General features: G+C 35.4%; 1 long non-coding RNA gene across 1 annotated transcript; it reads left to right on the plus strand.

Moving 5' to 3' along the window:
• Positions 1 to 1,783: 1,783 nt before the first annotated feature.
• LOC148861868 (uncharacterized) lies at positions 1,784 to 6,892 on the plus strand. The gene is made up of 4 exons (XR_016112239.1): positions 1,784 to 2,196; positions 2,324 to 2,750; positions 4,560 to 4,627; positions 6,657 to 6,892. It is a non-coding gene; the product is annotated as an uncharacterized LOC148861868 (long non-coding RNA).
• The last annotated feature ends 1,222 nt before the right edge of the window (positions 6,893 to 8,114 follow it).

The raw sequence follows: 8,114 nt of genomic DNA on the forward strand, positions 1-8,114 counted from the left end.
AAATTAATTTGATTATTTAAGCAAATTAATAATTAACAGAAAATAATAAACTAAATATCAAAACCACTAATAGTAAATTAATTAATTACCTATGAACAAAAATAACATTGACAATTAAACTAAATTATTTAAATTCATAAATAAATTATTAATAAAGTAATAGCTATACAATATAGATAAATAATTATGAATTATTATTTTATTAATTACATAATAACTAATAATTTATTTAATAAACTATTTCAACCACTTTACCAATTTTTTTGCCTCAAAGTGTAATTTTTAACTTTTTTATTTGTGAAAGATGAAAAACTAAAATAAAATATAAATAAATCAATATATATATATATATATATATATATATATATATATATATATATATATTCTACATATTTCAAAACAACATTATTTATTCTATATAATAAAACATATAACACTAACCAATGTTTAAAAAGTTGGACGAGACCAACTAGTTAGATTATTGTTAAACCATGACCCAACCCTTAACCAATTCGATCATACACCTAACCCTATTTACTCCACCCCCCACCCCTCGTCCCCCCCCCCCCCCCAAAAAAAAAAAAAAAAAACGCCAAAGCCACCAAATTGATCTAACCCAAGAACTAATGAATTGGTCTTGGGTAACTTTTTTGCTACCTATGTGTTTTAAAGTACTAAAGCACCTTACCCTGCTATTTTTGCCATAAAACAAGGGTGATCATTTTAGTGAATTGGAAAAATTTTGCTCTTTGACCTAGATTTTGTGTTTAAGCCCTAGCCGAAGCTCGGGCCCTCATTATAACCACAAATTTTAGGGTTGGGCATAGGCTTAATACTTAAAACCCGCCTTGGGCTCAACTTGACCCACATATATTTAACTATATGTATATTATAGATAATATATATGTTATTTTATATTACATAGAAATAGGGCATTCAATGAGTTTGGTTCAATCCAACGAACCCAATGTTCATGAACTGATTAGGTTGGTTATGGTTCTAGGAATCGGAACCAATGAGTTGACTCTGGTTCCAGATATATTGTCTCGATTATTATCGGTTTGGAACTGGTTCCACCTAGTCTTGAACCGATTCGAACCCAACCCAATAGTCAGATTTCTTCTCTTCTCCCCTCTTAGTGAAACCTTTTTGTGTTGCGACATTATCTTATTCAGGTCATAGTGACCAAAATCTAATGTTCAGTCTATAACACTCATGACCAACCATCCCCATTGACCTTTATTCAGTGATGACATAGAGACAATAAACACACTACAACCAATGGCATGGGTCATGACATATTTGGTGTTTCATTTTTTATCTCAAAAAGCAAATGTCATGCCACAAGCAATGAAAGATAGGAGGGGTACTCAAATTTGGTTACCAAAATGAAAACCAAATCCAACCAAACTAAATAAGCAAAGACCTATGAGCAAATTATGTTGCCACTAGGGTTGGGGATATGATACCTCCCATTGTCTAGCCCCTTGAAGTATATATATATATATATTATAAGTTTATAAAGAACAATATATATTATTATACGGTAATAATAATAATAATAATATATTATTCACGAGTTTATAAATACTAATATAAGTGGCTCCAAACTGAACCAAACTATATTAAATTCAGTTGGGTTATGACATCAAGTTCGGTTCAATCTGGTTCATAAGAATGGATAAATTGAAATGCTAGTTAGGTGTTCTTAGCTTTTTTTTTTTTTTTTGAAAATGTTAGGTTCTTAGTTTTAACCAAATTGAATGAAAACCACTAGAAATTTGTAGTTAATTCTTCTCCCCCGACCTCTTCTCAGGAACCTCTTCTCATTCTCCCATTTCCCAACTTCTTCTCCCTCTCTTTTTCTTTCTTTCTTTTGCTGATTTTTTCTCTCCACCTCTCCGATTTCATTAACTCTCTACCCCAACACGGAACTCCACTGTTCACTATCACTGTCTTCTCCATTTGAACCCATTAGCGGCAACAGAAACTTGACAATGGCAGTAACTGAGTTTAAGTTTGACACCTTCACAGTACTGCATACACGGGTTTGACCACAATAGCAACAGTTCTCGTCCCCGGCATCGTGAATCTAGGGCATATTACCGGTTGCAGCTTTGATTTTCAACCTCTACGGGGAAAAAGAGGTAAGGTGTATGTGAGCTTCATCGGTTGAGAGCTATTACGATTTACGAGGCAAGTATCTAAACCTACAGTTAAAATTGTGAATAACTGGTTTAAGTCCAACCCCTGTTCCTTTGTCTTCTCCACCGAACCTCTGCCCCATTCTCTTTCTCTATAACTCATGGTGATGCCCCCATAGGTCAACATTCTCTCTCCCTGTTCAATCCATATGGAAAACACAGTCCCAATCCAACCTTCATCAAATCCATCAAGTTGGTATTCTCCCTTCAAAGGGGTCTGTTTACATCGCCACAATTGACCTATGGCAGAGCACCGACAATAAGATCAAGCAAGAAGAGATTTCTGTTGTGGCTAACTCCCGTGCTAGAAGTGCAAGCTAGTTTGCTCTCCACCCCAACTGAATAAAGGAGCCGTTGCTTCCTCTCATCGGATGCTTAATGTCACAAGCCCCATTGCCATTCATTTTCAACGTCTGAGTAACCACCGTCCACCGACCCACTCTCATGAAATTTAATCAATAGCTTCAGCCCTTTGTCACATTCAGGGGGAGATTTGAAGGCACATCCCAACATCCTACTACAATTCTCACATTGGGATATACATTGGTTTGCTTCTGCTTCTGATATATTTCTTATCCTTTTATTATTATTTCCTTTCTTATTTAGCTTCTTCTTAGTTTTATTTATTTATCTCGTTATCATTGATCGGTTTTTATTCTACAATGCTATTTGGTTTTGAGTTGTTCACAGTCTCCCATAATCCCGTTAGGTTGGTTTTGTTTAAATTTATCGGTGTTACATCACTTTTGTAATGAATATTTCAGTCATGGTTAATTATCAATTCATTATGTCTTGTTAGTTATGATATTCACTTAATTGTGGAAGGTAAATACCACGGATGTTCTTGTTGTCTATGTTTTTAGTCATTATAGTGTATAAGATTGATTTATATGCATAATCCTTAACTACCACTTGGACTATTACCTCGGTATTAGAATAGTTTGTTTAGGGCTTAGGCTTTTACACTTCGTTTAACATTAGTTGAAGCTAATTAAGTTAAAAGATTGCGATTAGTCTTGGGTTACTTCATGTTGTATTGACAATCTCTGTCTCTGTGAATAATTCAAGGTGAAACTGTTGACCTCAATTTCATTATAACTTTCCTTTTAGCTTAGCCAAATAATGTATCTCTTTGACTTATTGAATAATTGCTAGTTTATGCTTGGAAGTTATTCTCATATTTTATTAATGATCCTTCTCTCTCTCTCTGTTATGGGCCCAAGAATAGGATCTCGTCACGGGTCGGTCTACGGGGATAACCCTCTGTTTTTCTTGTTCCTCCATGCTCTTGATGGACCTATCTAAGCGCCATAATGGTGATTTGTTCAAGAGATCACCTAACTCTCCTTTACTCTCTTTCTTGACTGAATATTCGATATCCTCATTCAATAATGGTGTCTCCTTAAATAGGAGATTACAAGAGTCCTAATCTTAGGGAGTCTCCTTGCTAAATAGGGAGACTTCCAATTCTATCTTGCTAAGGATAAGATTAGTTAATCCTAATCTGATAACAAGATAAACTAATCCTAAACTGATAACAAGATAAACTAATCCTAATCTGATAATAAGATAAACTAATCCTAATCTGATAACTTACTAACAAGATAAGATAAGAGCAATAGAATAAGATAAGAACAAGCAAGATGATCTAATCTAATCTGGCGGTGGGTCAGGTTCCTGTTGCTGCCGGCGGCGATGGTACGTCTTTCCGAGGAATGTATCCATAACACTCTCTCTCTTATGTTTTTCTTGGGTTGCAAAATAACTCACTTCCCGTGTCATCTAGTTTCTTTTATTTTATTTATTTATCTTGTTTTGGTATTCTTCCCCATGTGAACCCCAACCTATCATACACGGGAGAGGGGTGCCTAATCCCTTCCCTCTCCCATTCAAGTCTTAGGTAGGCTGGTTAGATCGGTACCTTAGGTATGGAGTCACTACTTGGGTCAAAATGATTTCATGTATAAATAAACTGGGAGGCCCATCACTCCCAATTTACATCAATGATGGGTGGCAACTCCAAATGACCCCCAAGTGTGTCGTTTTCCGACGCTCACACATATTGCTTCCATTCTTGCTCTTCACCTGCTCTTCGTTCAGTTTTTGATCACTTAGCTGTAGTTTCATTTATAGTGAACACTCAGGACATGAGTATTGTCATTTATTCATTTAACCCATGCATGATTTTTGTAAGGTAAAAGGAAACTTACCATTTTATAATTTCCCTTCCATTTTTCTACATGCTTTTTTATTTTCCACTACAATGTTGTAACATTTTATCTTTCAAATGTAAAATGGCTTTGTGGTTATTAATACCTACAGTTTTTCTTATTGAGCAAATTTGACATACTCCAGGTATCATCCTTCATCAGAACAGGAGATGAAGTAATTATTGATGCAACAGATGACTCATATATCAGTAGGTGAATTCCAACGTATCAACATTCATCATGAATGACTATAAAATAAGTTTTGACAATGATACGACATCCTTTATATTGCTGCATACTTTAAGGCATGGTAGTAGCATAGTATTGATTCCATCTTGTTTGCAAGTGCCTAATATTTGAAAAGCAAGACATTATTTAATGAAATATCAAATATGCATTTACATAGATTTATCTACACAAGCAGTGGACCATATAGATTTCTCTTAGTATTGATTCCATCTTGTTTGCCTATTTATTACTTGCATAACCTTACAGAAATTTAATATAGCAAATCAAGCCAAAAATTAAACTAAACATCTAAAAAAATACATTTGATTAACTATGGAGCCAAATAAAGGTCACTAAACATAGATTAGCATCAAGGGTATTCTTGGTTATGACATGAGCTCCAGAATTTGGCTTTCCTTGGAATGTAAAAATATTACCCCCAATAAAATGGATAAATGGAAATCTAAAAATGCCATTTAAAGGTGAAGGGGCCATCAGAGGCTTCCTATATTCTAAAATCATAGATATAGGAGAAGCTCCTCTTCGTTAAGTGTTTAGCATAATTAATTAACTAGAAGTTTTAGATGGCAGGAAATTTGTTCAAAGGAGTAAGGTATTGTGTCTAGTGTTGAAAACTTGACATTAGAGCTCTTTGCGCAAGTAGAAATTGAAATTACTACATTGTGGATGGATGCAGAATGCCAACAAGTTGATTCTTGAGTATGACCATGAGAATGCTAAATTCTACCTAAAAATTGCAACAATCTGAGATCAAAACTCAGTTCCAACTTTTTAGACTGAGGATCCTAACTCCTATGCTGCTAAAACATGTCCTAGCTCCTTATCAATAATAGATAATATTAATGTCAAAAACTACAGAAACTACAAGCAACAAATTCACAAAATGGAGAAAATAAATAAATCAAATAAAATTCAAAATTTTCCTCCTTTCTCCAACCCATTAAGCTAATGGGCCAATCAACCTTAGGATCCATCTAATTGAGTTGTTCAATGGAAAATCTAGGAAAGAGATTTTATTACTAACTAGACCTGTTCATAGGCCGGGTGGCCTGACAGGCCGCCCAGCCCGGCCCCCGGACGGGCTTGGACATTTTTATAGGCCCGTGGGCTTAAATTCGGGCCAAAAAGCCCGACCCGCAATAAATTCGAGCCAGGCTCGGGTTTTGTCAAAAGAGCCTGGCCGGAGCCCGGCCCAACCCAACCTAATATTAAACTTAAAATTAGTTATGTGATTATGTCCATTTGAATAAATTTTTTGATTTAAGAATGTAAAATTGTGTTTTAAAATATAAAAGAAAGGGAAAAATACCATCTTGTAGGCCCATTGTTCATTTAAATAGAAAAAAAATACTATCTGAATTTTTTATTCTAATTTGAATAGGGAAAATTGTTTTTTTTTTCAATTAGGTCGGACTTCGGGCTCAGGCTCGGGCTTTGGGCTTTTTACCAGGGCCGGGCTCGGGCCCAAGTTATAGACCTACTAGTTGGGCCGGGCTCGGGCTCAGGCTCGGGCTTCGGGCTTTTTACCAGGGCCGGGCTCGGGCCCAAGTTATAGACCTGCTGGTTGGGCCGGGCTCGGGCTCGGGCTCGGGTCTAGTATATTTTCATTAGTGACAAGTGAAAGCCCGGCCCAAGCCCGGCCCGGTCCGTTCCATGAACAGGTCTGTTACTAACGTTGTCCACCGACTAAAGGCCCAAAAAACCACTGCTCATAACCAAACACCTCACCTTAATCTAAGACGATTCTAATGCCAAGCTGATGCGGGGCATAACTTACAAGCAATATATTTTTCATCCTTTCTCATGAGAAAGTAGTCAAACAAGTGAATCAAACACATTTAATTAGAAATTTAATATTTATCTTGCATTGACATACTATTGATTTTAGTTACCTAGCTCTTCTTTCACTTATTTTTTCATTGTATGTTGTATATTTAATTAGATCATCAAATTAGCCCTTGTTTTAACCTTTCTTTTTTGTTTTTCTTTGTAGGTTTTCATTCAATGAGTGACTCAAAGCATGGTTGGAGACAATGGATATTTCTTTTATATTTAGAATTTTTTATTTGAATGTCATCTTATCTTTAATATGTATTGAGGAAAATTTGACATTTATAATATATTTTTGTTGGTAGCACAATGGATGTATCAAATTATACATGGCATGTAGTTTCTTATTACAATATATAATATTCATTTGATGTATGAATAAAATAGACATTGCTTTAAGGTGGTAGTATCGATTATTGCTATTTTACTATTTTAATTTGAATAATTAGTTACGGAATGTATGAATGGAACAGGTATTTTATCGTTATTTAAAAAAAAAAAAAAACCCATTGTTAGATTGAAACAATTAGCTACATTTTTGGAATAAACCATGGCCATAGTCAGGTTTTAGCCACAGTTTGTCCAAACCGTAGTTATAATATGATGTATATACTTTCAGTTTCGTATAAAACCGTAATTAAAGGTTTATACATATAGCCACTGTTTTCCCCCAAGTGCTAGTAGCAGGACTTAATTCTATGTCAACGCTAGAACAAACCAGCTAGCTAACACACTAACAAGCCAGCCCTTGATTGATTAGTGTGCATGACTTTGCCTCCAACTAATCTGGACTGCATTGTGTAGGCCCATGAAGTAAAAAAAAAAAAAGGGACCCAATACTTCATGGGGCTACACAACGGGAAATAGCTTATTGCCCTACGCATAACTCCTCAACACCGGTGACAGAAGTATTTAATCTCAACCTCTACTAAAACCAGCCAAAAACCTTACCAACTAAGTTAATTTATAGCATTAATAGGAATGCATCCTCAAGCCCATAATATCATGGACTGTTTATACTATTCTTATATGGATCCTACTAATAGGTAACCAGCAGATCCGTGTGATGGTAATAAAGCAAAACCTTAGAAACTTCTCAAAACCTCGTTGGTGTATAAAGTTTACAAGAATTTACAAGAATGTCAGCAGCTACCTAACTAGATGTCAACTTTTCTACTTCATCTATGTTGAAATAAAAATGAATTCAATGGGATTGTGTTAGGTTGTGATTTGATATTAACCAATGGATTGAATGGTGTGATGTAACTTTCAAATGAGACATCTAGTCAAGCCCAACTTAGGCTGCATTTTGCATTCCGTATTTTAAGGATTTGTCTTCTTTTTTTGCTGTTAAGAATTTAATATTTATAAGAACATGAACATTTTAATGTAAAAAGAATGCCAAATGCAACCTTAGTAAGATAGGCCTTAGGCTATCTATGTCTGATTGTCTGGATAGCCCCTAATTCTAACTGGAGCTGCATATTGGTTCGGGCTGGACCAGGCTGAGGCCAACCCAGTGGCCAATGCCTCCCCAATAGAGTTACAATTTGTTCATGCAATGGCTAGGCCTGTTTCACATTTACCCCAAGAGAACAGGTTCACTGAAATTGGGTCTCAT

The sequence above is a fragment of the Nelumbo lutea genome, chromosome 4 (genome assembly GCF_056320005.1).
Source record: "Nelumbo lutea isolate HS-2025 chromosome 4, American lotus-T2T, whole genome shotgun sequence".
Lineage (NCBI taxonomy): Eukaryota > Viridiplantae > Streptophyta > Magnoliopsida > Proteales > Nelumbonaceae > Nelumbo > Nelumbo lutea.